We start from the raw sequence: 13,629 nt of genomic DNA on the forward strand, positions 1-13,629 counted from the left end.
GAAGGATTTGGCAGATATTTATAACGGCAGGCTGGGAAGCTGTGGAGGAGAGACAGATGGAGGTCTGTTGATAGTGCACACAGTTAAAAATTACACAGTGGCACCAGCCCAATTACAGCATGAGGAAAAGACAAATCAGCACGGTAACATGTGTAGAGGAGAGGTAAGAACTAAGGGGAAATCAAAGCCCATGGAGATTTCCCCACCATGACACAACTCACAGAAGACACGGGAAGCAAAGAATGATTTTAGACAGGACAGGGACACATTTGTGTTGACACAAGACAAGATGCAACTGTGATCTGATCTGGTGGCTAGAAAAGCAAATCATGCCTACAAACAGAAGAAATAAAGCTGTCCTCATAAATGAACAGTCATAGATAAGTCCGGTGAGTCAGCTCCATTCTAGTTATGGTTGGGACCTGGTTTGGTGTTCAGTAGTATTTGGATATATCAACATAGTGATTTGCATGCAGAAATACTTGCAAAGTCTCAATCTTCTCTTAAATGTTTCTGTAAACACTTTTTTTGCCAATTACTTGATCCCCCAGGCACAACATAAATAATTTCTTATGGCTTTTCTTTTTGCAGTTCATGAACCCCCTCACCACAGGACAACTGCAGACTGCAGACTCTCTGGCATTTCATAAAATGACATTATAGAAACTAAACCTTCAACATGGAAATCTATATTTAGTTTCCATGACCACTAGCATACACCTGCCTAAACTAGGATTAATACCCACCGGGGCCATGTATTACTCGAAAGAATCCTGCTCAGTGCCAGACTTCCTCTGCTCTGGGGGGGTTCTATTATCTGTACAGTAGCCAAAAAGCTAAAAAATAGGGCAAACAGCCCAATCTGAGCTAAGTGTTATCCTGACAGACACGTGCTGTCTTCCTGTGCTGCAGTCCAGAGACATTTCAGAGACACCTTTTGTGTCAGACCCTCGTACCTTAACTAATGAGAGGATGTGCTGCTGATTTGAAAACATCTCCTTTTAAATAGGTTACACTCCTATTCTGACACATAATCAGGGGAATCAACCGCCAGGATTAGGGATGATTAGGGATCACAACAACGAGCTTTGCTGCAGCAGGGAGTAGGTTTGCTTGGGTCAGGCCATTTTGCAGACAGAGCCCCTGCCCCTCTCCAGCCAGGGGAATTCGGCAGCAGCAAAATCACTATGAGATATAAGCCAATGAGGCTTTGTAATTGCATTGGCAGGGACACGACTGACACTGATAAGAGCATAACTTGGCTATCGTAACAGATAACAGGAGATTAACCGGGTCTACCCACAGCTATAGGTTGCTATTCTTCTCCTTTGGAAAGCAGCTTTCCTCTCTTCCTGTGGAGTATTTAAGGTGTTTAAAATACCTGTCCTGAAGCCGAGTTGCAGGCTCAAGAGTTCACATAGAGCGTTACTTAAATGATAAAGTATAGTTCATACAAGACTAAAAGGATAGTTAATGCAAGACTAAAAGGTGGCCACTCAGCAGTTAGCTGCTGTTTCAATTATTTTATGACCTGGAATAGAACTGGGGATTTTTCGCATTTGGAAACTCCACAGTGGGGCTTTGTAGGCAGCCCCTTCTTCTAACATGCCACTGAGGCACAGATGCTCCATCAAGTCCAGAGAGCCTTTCTTCCAACACAGACATGCATGAAATCTCCCCAGGCCTCACCAATGAACCTCTTCTTTGTACTAATGGAAAACTCAGACTGGAAGTCCGGTGTCTGCTTGCAAGATTTTCTCCCTCCTTCCCCTCCATGCAACACTTATGTCAAATTGGATTGTGCAGCAGGGGGATCTACAGTGCCCTGAGATCATCTAAAGCTTATTATTCTAAGTGAAGGAGGCAGCCCGTGGAAAAAAAATGGTGTCTCTGAGGCAGCTGCAGTCCTTAGGAGGGTACTGAGATTTTGCATGCAGAGCTGTATCATCTGGGAGGGCTTCCAACACATTTGGCACTGGTTAAAACAGGTGGAAAAAGTGCCACTTAATTTTATAATAGATTTTAGTGGCTTAGTAAGTCCTTAGGAAGAGAAATGATACCGTTAATGCAGCTACATCTACAGTAGCAGAGATATCTGGTGCCTGTTTCTGACTCCTTATGGAGTCTTGGCAGCTGATGGCTCTGGCTTTATCAAAGCATTGTGCTACAAAGAGCACTCCCAGGGACGATAGGAGATGTTTACAAGAGCAGAATATGGGCCAGAAAACCAGTGGCCAAGGCAGGAATGCAAAGACATGCAATTTGAGTGGTACAGAGAGGATGTTTGGCCCGTTTCATCGCCATCAACAAAATGACAATATGGGCCTCTGCAGGATATTCAGCCTTCTCCAGTTTAAGTAGCATTTCTGCTGCTAGAAAAAAAAGGAGAGAATATTTACTGTGGCAGAAAGACAGAAATTCACAGAGGGATGTGATAGCAATAGGAATAATTAGCAAACTGCCAAAAGGATAAATACCGAGATCATGCTATTGCGTGCCAGCCCCCGAGTGCTTTTCTCCTGAGCAGACGGAGAGAGCTTGACAACAGCACATGCTCAAGGACCAGTTAGCTTAATATAAATCATAAACTTCTTATGCAGAGAATGACAATAAGCTTTTGAAAGAGCATTTGTATATATAAATATCTTATTACCTGGCACAGAAAGACAGTGGGGCTGAGAGGGACAGAAAATCCACAGGGAAATAGCATATTAGGGTGGGCTTTCTGTTTCCAGTGTGGAGTAAAAGAAAAAAGAGGCTCAGGAGGTCACCTAGCCCTATTCCTTGGCCCCAGGGTGAGATCAGCTAGAACTAAACCATTCTTGACAGACGTTGTTCTAACGTGATCTTCAAAATGTCCTTTCATGATCCCATGGCTACAGCCCCCTCATCCTAGTCCCCATGTGCTGGCTTTACTCTTCTGCTGATTTCCAATCTTGCTTTTCCACCTGGCAAAAACACCTGCTGCAGCTGATCCCTGTGTCTTTCTGAGGGAATACATGCAGCATAGGCACCAGAAAAACTGGCTCCCATTCCTGAAACTACCATCCCCAAGCCAAGACCTGGCAATGAACGCCTTTAGACTGCAGATTCCTCAGCTCAGAAGCCCCTTCTTCACTAAGCACAATTAATTTATTTTTAATTCATTAAAATCCCAACCAGCCCAGAGCCCTGAAAGTGTATTTTAGGCTTTGCCCTTAAAAACCAACACTGTTACTATAAGACAAAGAAGCAACCTCTAATTCCTCTACATAGATCAGGGCATTTGTGAAAACATTGTGCAAAAACAGCCCCTTGTTTGAAGCAGCACCAGTGGAAGGCTCCTGCCATCCCATGCACTAGATGTATACATATATATATATAAAAGTAGATTTTCACCTGAGCAAAACACTGAGTTACCACTCCTGCCTACACAAGCAGATATAATACAAAGGAATGAAAAATAAGGGCAAATAATATGATCCAAGAATATGAAAAAATAATTTTATACTCCACTAAACTATAAAAATAACAATAAACCCAGACATTCTCCTCTTTTCTGGGTGCTTTTCTGTTCCTTTCAGTGGTCTGGATTTGGTATTAATATCTCAAAATGCACCCTCTCTATACTGTTGCCTTCACTGACATTGTGCTGACAGTAAAGTCAAGGCATAATCTCACCAATCATCATTTCATTGTCTACCAGCACAGATGAATAGCTCTTTTTTCATTCACTCTTTTGTGCTTTCAGATGTATAAGACATGAAGAGAATCTTTGATCAGCACAAAAAACGTAAGAGTTTGATCAACCAGGGAAAATTTCCTTCAGCAATTCAGAATATTACTTCCAGCTCTGCCCAGTAAGTAGCTGTCTGTCACTGTGGGAAAAGAAAATGGAAAACAAAAATTAGTGTAAGCACATTTGTCAGGATGTCTTCCCTTTCGGCGCGACAGCCAGCGGTCCCTTCCTGCCCCCAGGAATGTGGGCAAGGAGGTGGGGTCTCAGTGCTGAGTGCTGAGCTCTCAGCCTGGTCAGATCTGTTTCACAGGTTGTTTGTGTATTACTATTATTATTATTACTATTATTTAGAAGGTGGCTGAAGATAAAGCAAAATGAAATGCTGTTACAAAGCAGGTGAGCCCTACGAAACCAGAGGAATGGGCTCCAGTGCTGCCCAGCTCCAGATGGATGTACATAGATGCACTTAACATATAATCCAGCACATACAGCAATATCTATCACCACCTGCTGTGGTATGGGCATGATGTGACCAGACAAGTAGGATCCTTCTTTATAACATTTGCCTGTATTTCCCCTGCACCCCGCAAAACATCGATGAGCCACTACAATGCTATTTTATGCCTTTCTTTAAAGAATCTTCAAATTTAAGAGGCAGGCCTAGTGTTAGAAAGCATGCAAGACTGAAACACTTGAGGTAAAATGAGTTTTTCCAACATCATGGGGTAGAGGCTGATCTCAGTTATTACAGAAAAGCAGCACCACTGAATGCTGGGGTGAACGAAATAAAGATGCTTTCCACGACCGCTTTGGAGAGCAATGACACGCACGGCTGATTTTTTGGCCAGCAGTGGGGATTGAAGTGTATTTTTCCAGAATTAGAAGCTCAGGTCTTCGTACCCTGATTTAAAGAAGCCTGCCCCCTGCACAGGGAGCTCAGTGGGATGTATACAGTCCATACTGGAACGCTGATTGCGCGAGAGGCAGCACACGGCACACAGAAATCACAGGAGTTCAAAGGTGGGAGTCAGGCTGCAAATTCATCTTTGTCTCCCTCCTTTGGGATGCTGGTGGGAAGAGCGAATGTAGGACGGAGAACAGATGAACACTGATGCCACAGTGGCTAAGTGGCAGTGCTTGTTGGCTAGAAATGTTTTTCTACCATCCAGAACAAGCAGGGCTTGTACAGAAAAACAAATGAGTCACAGTATGAAAAGGCAAGGTCTGGGAAGCTCCTGTCACCAATTTACTTTGCAGATAAAAAAATTCTTGACCCAGAAATAAGGTTTGGTTCATCTACAAGATAGAAACCTGACTTGACATACAGGAATGGAAAGATTAAAAGGTACTTGACAGCACAACAAAAGAGTTCCCAGTGCCAATGTTAACATGGTCAATGCTGTTGTCACAGCAGGGAGAAAAAAGCCTCACAGAAATTAAATAAGCAGGAGACATCATTAATGAGGTGCTGCAATGATATTTTGAGCCTTTCTTTAAGATATCTTCATTAAGAAATTATATCACTATGAGTATTTTCTGCCCCTGTATGGCCTAGATTCTTTTGTGCTCTTAAGCAAGCGGTGTGAGCATTTTTGCCATGCCAAGCCCATGATATCTGTCATCTTTCCCCTTGATATATCCCTTTGAGGCTCCACTGTACATTGTCTGCTCACCACAAATTGCAAACATGAAAAATGATACAGCTGCAAAAACTATTTTTGAAAAATTGTCAGAGCAGGCAGAGCTCTGTGTGAGCCCAGTTACCTGCAGCCTCCTTCTGGAAAAAGACTGCAGAGTATTTTCTACAGAGGTCTTGCAATATATAACATTTCTAGAGGTCTGAGAATGCAGCAGGAAAAATATGTGTAAAATTAGAAGTCTGAAGCATTTCTTCAGCCCCGAGAATGTTATTTAATATGTCTGGGGTCATTAAGGGTAGGGATTTAACGGAACAATAACATTAAACATTTTAGAAGCATAGCAGAGCTCAAATTTCTCTCAGCTTTTTGGATTTTTTTTCTTTTCACTGCACGTGATGTATGTGCCACTGAAATTCCAGGGTTCACAATAGGTTTCAGCTCAAAATAGGTTGGAAAAAGTAGTTACTGAGAGTCTGATATATTGATATGTAATTTATTCCTTTTTATTCATGAGTTTCCTTGTTATCATGACGAGAACAACGAATGCTAGTAAGCCTGTCCTCAAAATTTCCCAGGAAGCAGGAAAATATTAGCCCCATTTTTCAGCAAAAGCTGCAAAACATGGAGCTATTAAGGATTCAGCTCTGCCCTAAGCGAAGCACTCGAGCCTCATTAAGCACATGCTTAACTTTGGGCACACATATAGCCAGTGAACTATGTGTGTCCTTGACAGTCAAGCATAGACTTTAATACTTCCTCGGAGCTGTTCTGTGCTCAGCACTTTGCAAGAACAAGCCAGTGATCAGCACCAGATCCCTGCAGCAGCTCTGGCCGCCCCTCCATCCACTTCCACACTCACAGTTGTTTTTTCTTCTTCTTCCTTCCAACTACAACAACAACTTCTTTGGGAAAATAATGTGCTATTCTGCCAAAAGTACAAGTCAGTTTGGCCATGGGCTTTGGTAGATCCCAGATATCACCTTTCAGGTTGACACTGCGGTGCCTGGGTGTGCTCAAGACTCCTTATAGGTGAAATAAAACTCAAATCCTGGCTTTCAGTGTGTCTGCTGCCCCACACGGGCAAATACAAATAGATCTAGAAAAGCTCAGACAACTTTTATGAGTTCTCGTGTTGCAGAAATGCCATTTGAGCTGTACCAGGTAGAGGAATGGGCTGAGGGGCCACAGACAGAATGTATGAGCAAGTTGTATGAGCAGTATGTACAGACCCAACATTCTCATCTCCAGACCAAGAGGAAGAAGTTGTTTTGACTTAATAGTGAAACAACCAGAATCACCACAGTGTTTGTGCTCTGTATTCAGCACATTTGGTCCAGGCTCCCTCTTTCAATTTGTAGTTCAGAGGTTGAATTTCTACCCTATCTCTCTCTCTCTCTTTCTCTCTCTCTCTTCCTCATGAAGTGTTTGCAGTTCTTAAGATTGTATAATAGGAATAAAACCTATGGCTTTAAAGAATAAATAAAAGGATGCTCAGGCTTCAGCTATGAAAGTGAAAAATCCTTTGAGATTTCACAGTTTTGTGTCAAGAGTGTCCTATATATCTACATGTGTATAGAGGAGCTCCACTTTACCAAGGACCCCAAAGGAGTAACCATGCTGACTTCGGGTATGCTCCCTTCTCCCTTCCCACCTGCCTGTGCAGAAGTTCAAACACTTTTGGCTTTTAATTTACAGTTCACCATTCAAGAGCTACTGAACTGCACTGAGTTAAGTGCCCAAGATTATGCAGATAAATAACTACCATCAAAATCATTAACAGGACAGAACCTACACGGTGTGTGGACCAACACATAAGAAAAAGAACATGAAATTCTCATTTGTACAGAGAGCTGCTTTACCAGCTATGGATCTCAAAGTCTCAGTACAAAATGAGAAGCAGGGGATCAAAACAGCCAAGCATCTTGTGCAACCTCCTCCTGCAAACCCCAGGTCATCTGAGTGCCAGCAGAGAGCTCAACTCCAGCCCCTACACATCCTTTCCAGCAGAGTGCTCCGCACAGGGGGGCAGAGGATGTGCTGGTGCCCAGTCCTTCTGCTGGTCAGAGGGGACATTCGCCCAGAGAACTTCAAGTTTTGCTTTTCAAGCTTGTTTCAATCCCAAATCCTGAGAATCTTCCATAATCATGCCACTGAGGACAGCAGGCATGTGGTTACTTCGAGATAATGGCTCCCCAGGGTTGAGTGTTTCTAATTCCTCGGAGGTGTGATTTCCCAATAAAGCACGTGCATCCCTGAACTCTCCTCCCCGCTGCCATTAACATTCCTTAACTTGTGGCAAAGGGCGATGTGCCTCTCTGAGCTGGAAAGGAGGTGTAATTGCCTGCTTCAGACTACTTCGTGGTCACAAAAGAAGTGGGAATTGCTTTGATATGGTGTGGTATTTCATTGCCCTAATAAAGCAAACTATGCATCCTCTCTCTTTCCTTATTTTATTTTAACTCCTGTCTCGTTATTACTCCTGTCAGCAAACATGATCTCCATGAAGAGTGCCTAACTTCTTCTTTGCCCTAAGCTGGTTCTGCAGTTTGTGGGTGACCCTCCATTTTTTGTGTTTTCTTCCCAACCAGAATTTTGCCTAAACAAGGAATACGGAGCAGCACTTCATTGCTCTGCATTCCCGGGCTCTGCTCTGGCACTGGCCCTATCCCACTTCAAAACCCTGCAGCTGATCATGCACCTCTGAGCCTGATTTCCCCTGACTGATGAGTCTCCCACTTGGGTTACTTCCATCTGCAGAGGGTTACATGTTTGGGAATGTGCTGACATCACTTTGCCACTTTGAGCATTTCTCAGGTAGTTACTTACTGGTGGAGGCTGCCAAGGTGACTTAGATCCAAATACTCCTGAGTCCTCCTGAACTTCTCAAGTACTTGGGAACTGCATTCCTCAGCCTAGGTCAAAGGCTGCCTTAACTTCTCAAGAAGAACAAACTCATGGAATATTTCAGTACTAACCCAAATCTTCACTCCCTGGCTAAATTTGACTCAGTTAACTGTATCTTCCTCAGCCTTGGTTGATCATTTATTCCATGAGGAAGAGTGTACTGGGTTGGGTGCTCTTTTTTTGTAGCCATTTCATAAAATAATTGTGCTGTTTTACAAAACTATAAGAAATTTACTTTCTCTCTAAACTTCTCCTCTTCCAGGCTGGAAACCCCCACCACTAATCTGCGCTTTATATTAAGGACACCACATGAATAACAAATTACCTTGGAAATTACACATCAGGGTCCTTTAAGCCCTCCACACGGGCCCTGCTGCTGGAAGCTGCAAATACAGTCCCTGCTCACCACAGAGCATCATCCCTCTCCTCCTTTAATTCTAGTTATAGACAAAACATTTCAGGGAAAAAAAACGGAGGTGCAGGTTTTGAGGAGCATCACTTAAACGACAGTGGATGCAGGATTTCAAAAGGGCTCAGTATTGGCATAACCTGCTCCATTTAAAAAAAAAAAAAAAAAGACATATTGAAATCTCTGAAAAATATCCCATATGAAAAAATCAAGAGCAGAAGGATGTTAGGGGAAGTGCTCTGGTGCACTACAAGGGAAAGAAGGCTCTGGCTGGCTTGGCTGCTCAGGGCAATCACTGTTTTATATAAACATCTCCCATCAAGCGCAGTGCGTTCTGTGAACTCCCACACTCGAGGTGCAGAGGAATATTCACGCTTGGTGGATCACAAAAACACATCCACTCAGAGCTGGAGTGAAGATAAAGAAGGGAATCTGTGTGTAAGTGTGTCTCTCAGTGTGTGCCTGTGTACAGGCACACTGAGGGGAACACTACTCTGGCGAGGCTGTGCTGAGTTTATGCTCCATGCAAAACAGGTGTTCTCCCCTTCCCCACACTCAGACATTAGTTTCAGCTAATTTAAATTTTAAAGTCTACCTATGCTGAAGTTGCTTGGTAAGATAAGGGGAGATTTGAATAAAGTGTGCGATAAAAGTGTGTTCAATAAAAGCAGAGCTCAGAAAAAACAACACATGAAAAAAGAGGCAAGAGTAGAGGGCAAGAGGAGGGAGGAAAATTCTGCAAAAGATGAGCAGTAAAAGCTTTAGTGAAATGACATTGTTGCCAGATTTTTTTTTCTTTTTTTTTATGGAGCTGATTTATGACATGCAGCTGCTTTTCTCTAACAGTGCATGTCTGGTTACCTCTCCTTGAATTTTTAACTGCATTTAAATGTCTACAAAATGTGAAGCTTATCTACTGTATGTACAGTGTGATAGCTATGTGTGTGCATAGCCCACAGGAGTTTGGTTTCAAAGACAGAACTATGTTTTTCCTAAAGCCAAGGACATTTGTATTTCAATTTTCCTACCTTTTTATGAGCTTCAAGGATAAGTATATGGTGGACAAAAGTGATCACATAATTCAATCATTTGACTTCATCATCCCATTCCTTCAACTTACTGCTTTCTTCTGGGTCTGATCCAACTTTCTTTCTACACAGTGAAAGGTCTCCCATGAGTTCAAGGTGAACTGGCTCAGGAAAGACAGAACCAGTTCATAATCTGGGACTTCACCTGCCCATACTCAAATTTAAAGGTCAGTGAAGTCATGGGAAAAGCCTCCCACTGACTCCAGAGGATTGTGGAACAGATGCAGACTAAATCAAACAACTAAATGAGCCATCTGTGACAGCAAACACCCTGTCCTTGTCCAGGTGTGGATGAGGGGGACAGAAGACATAACCTCTGGTTTTAGTGTTTAGTTTAAATATGTCCATGGTATCTTCCACAGCTCTTGCTAATATAAAGATCAGCAAGATGTAGGATTAAGCAAGAGCAGGAGTAGAATAATCTTAAATTAATATTGGACTTTCAACTCTGTTCACAGCACACTGTGTGTCTGACACTTTCAGGACTGAGATCTTGAATAACAAAGAATATACAAACCATCTTCCTGCGTTTTATTACAGGTCCCTCGAGTTCCCTCCTTAAGCAATCTCCAGTAGGCTGCTATTACCAAATACCTGAGTAAATTCCAGTAAAGCCGAGTGAAGATCTTAATTTTATCCCAAATATTGGTAAGAATTAAACTTGCCTTTTTTTTTTTTTCCTGAGAACTGTTTTCCATGCAGCTCACAGGCAATGACTGTATTGACAGAACTTCTTGACAGCAATATGAATGTCAAGAAAATATTACAGGATTAGTTACAGACAGCCAGAGCACTTTGTGACTGAATTGGCTTATTGGTAGAAGAGGAAACCAAAGGAAACAAAATAATGTGGGTTCACTGCTTGCCTCCAGGAAAATGTCTAAAATGACCCAAAGGTGCAAAGCAGGATTAAATTTGACATTCCATTTTCTACACATATACAGATCTTTCTAGTCACCTCTTTGGTTTCCAGCATCACATACGCTGGTGTTGCACTGACACATGGACCCCATTCTCCAAATTAGGGATTTCACCTACACAGCTACTGTGCAGTCTGAGAGCATGAGATGGAGTGCCCCAGGAATGTCAGGACATCACCACCTCCAGCTCCCACCACCTGGCTCTGGCAGGGAGCAGAGGACAGAGCAGTGGGGACACTGAAAACAACAAAAAACCACCACCCTTCCATAAAGTCCTATAGAAATTAAACACTCAGCTGCTCTGAAACTTTTTCACCCAGAGGAGAAAATAAGAGGACAAATGAAGTGAAATCAAGTCTTTTAGGCCATTTTTTCCAGATACACCTTTTCTTTCCACAACATACAGTCAGTCTTTAAACTACATCCTAAATCCGATTGCCTTTGCATCAGACCAGTAAGCACTCTGGTCAAATAGATCTATTTTTGATATGACCTTAATAGTTAAATCCTCCCATTAGGTACGTGCACACAGCTCCTGTGGACATAGCAAGACTTCCCCTGCATCTTGCAGTGCTGTTTTTACAAATGATTCATATTCAGTTCTGCAAGTTTAATGAAGACATTGTTTCCACTTATCTACAGGTCAGATGGCAATTGCAAAACAACTTACTTGTTAGCTTGCCTGCTGATATGTCTGATTATTTATGCATAATATCCATTTGCAGATAGATGACCATGTTAAATTATATGCCTTTGCCTTATTATTTCATGAGTTTTAATGGTTTTCCATTCTTTGTTTATAGGAAAGAAAGAATAATCACTCATGCTAATGATGTGCTATACCTGTGTTCTACATCTGCATCTTTAAAGTTATTGGAACTTCTTTCTAAAGGCATGTCAAAGACCAATGGCCTGAAATTTTTGATTTTTATGACAATAAAGATGAGAAAGAAGATTGAGGCCTTTTCTTTTTTCCAAAGGCATCAGGATTTTTTTTTATTTTTTAACTATTCTGAGATCCAGCCAAAACTTTTCACACATGAGCCTCGTGCCCAGCTGAATTCCCTCCTGCACAAAGCCCCTTTGTACCAGTTACACCTAACTCCAACCCTGAAAACTAATTTCTTCCAACACCACTGGCCAAACACATGCACTCCACGTGGGTACCACGTTTGAGGGATGAGAAAACCTAACCTGGGTTGCCAGAGAGCAGACATGGTCCACTTCCAGACCAGAGTTCGTGGCTCCAAATTGGCAAAGCCCATCTGAGTGCACTGCAAACAGATGGGAGGGAAGGAGGAAAGGCACAAAGACCTACAAAGCTGCTTTCTGGGAGCTTAAAGTCTGTCTCTGAGCTGAGACTCACTGACCCACAATTAGACAGGCAGCCCTGTGGCATTTGGCATTCAGCTTCTCCTCCAGGGACACAGGTTTGAGATCCAGCAAGAAAGGTCTGTGAATTGCAGAATTTTCTTGCTTCTACATAAATGCAACTACTACTCTAACGTTATTTAACTAAAAATAACCAAGTCAGTTCTAGCTCCAAATGTGATCAGCCCATAAATAGTTGGATAAACTCCTTCCAGGCACATCATGTACTTGATTTCCATTTCCAACACGCACTAAAGCTCTGCTTATGCATAAGTAATGCCTCCGAGTGGTAGATGGTAGATTTGCCTTCTTAAACATACAAACCACTCTCACCTTACTGAGCAAAGGGACAGGATGGTGCTTTTCCACACTGTGTGATCTCTGCTGTCTGAACACTGCAAGAGCCACTGCTATTTTTGTAGAGGGGAGTTTTTAACACCTGAATTGCAGATTTCAAAGAGCAACATGTGCTCACAGACAAAAGCGAGTCCGTGGGGAATTTGTGGGGACCTTGTATTTCCAAAACTGCTTAAAAGAAGTCTCATTTTCATCATGCTTATCAACTGTGGGTGTTTGGAGCGGCAGGGGAGGCTTCAGAGCTCTTAATTTCCCTTCACCTTATTTTGCACTTCCAAGTCCTAACCCTGGGTTGCAAATTCAGAGCCACTTTGATGGATCACAGTGTGGCTGCCATGATGTTAAGTTAAACAACAGTCTCATTCCACGCTATAATTACTGCAAACAATTTCATAGTCTAAGGGGTGCTTTGCAAGGTTATGTATTTGCTAATGCTGCTTCTGTCACTGTTCATCACATGAATATTTTCTTTACCTGCTGTGTCTGTGTGTGCCTGAAAGAACCGTGGCATTTTTAATGGCATAATTTCCTGGGATGAACTGCAAATCAGCACAGCATGGTTTGCATTATTTATATGCCGAGTCCTACAAATGGCAGGGAAAACACTGTAGATTTCCTGGAAATAAATATATTCATTATCCTGAAACCTTGTGCACAGTGGATGGTATGTCAGGAAAAGAATTTAATTACTACCTCAAAATCATTTTCATTTTGCTAGATTTGTAACAAAAATAGAATGTCTAGACATATTTTAATCCAAAGACAAAGGACTCCTTACCCACCCAAAAATATCCCATGTCGATAAATGTAGAAACATGACCTACTGTTGCTGCTAATCAGGAGAAAATTCTTAGCATTTTTACAGCATGAAATAAATTGTAGATTGAGCCAACTGGGAATGCTAATGACAGAAGCTATAAAATATTTTGTAACATCAATTATGACTAAAGGAAAAGGACTTGCACCATAGATCAGCAGAATATTTTGCAGCCGTGCTTCATTTAAGACCACGATTCCTGAACATGATTTGGGAGTTGATTTGCCAAGAAGAATGTTCAGGAATATATAATTGGCAGCTATGCAATTGTGGTGCTTCTGCAATTCAGTTGTAGCTGCAGAATTAGCTTCGATGGGAGGGCGCAGATCTAAGGAACCCACCTGACAAACCTGACTCCAGAGGAGTTCTACAGATCATATTAGAGTCAATAATAAAGAATCTGCT

General features: G+C 42.2%; 1 protein-coding gene across 1 annotated transcript in view; it reads right to left on the bottom strand.

Moving 5' to 3' along the window:
• FAM20C (FAM20C golgi associated secretory pathway kinase) overlaps positions 1 to 13,629 on the bottom strand; it is a 58,159-nt gene that overhangs the window by 17,978 nt on the left and 26,552 nt on the right. The gene's annotated exons all lie outside the window — the stretch shown is intronic.

Source organism: Pipra filicauda, unplaced genomic scaffold, assembly GCF_003945595.2.
Source record: "Pipra filicauda isolate LSUMZ 115617 unplaced genomic scaffold, ASM394559v2 scaffold129_size2064235_pilon, whole genome shotgun sequence".
Lineage (NCBI taxonomy): Eukaryota > Metazoa > Chordata > Aves > Passeriformes > Pipridae > Pipra > Pipra filicauda.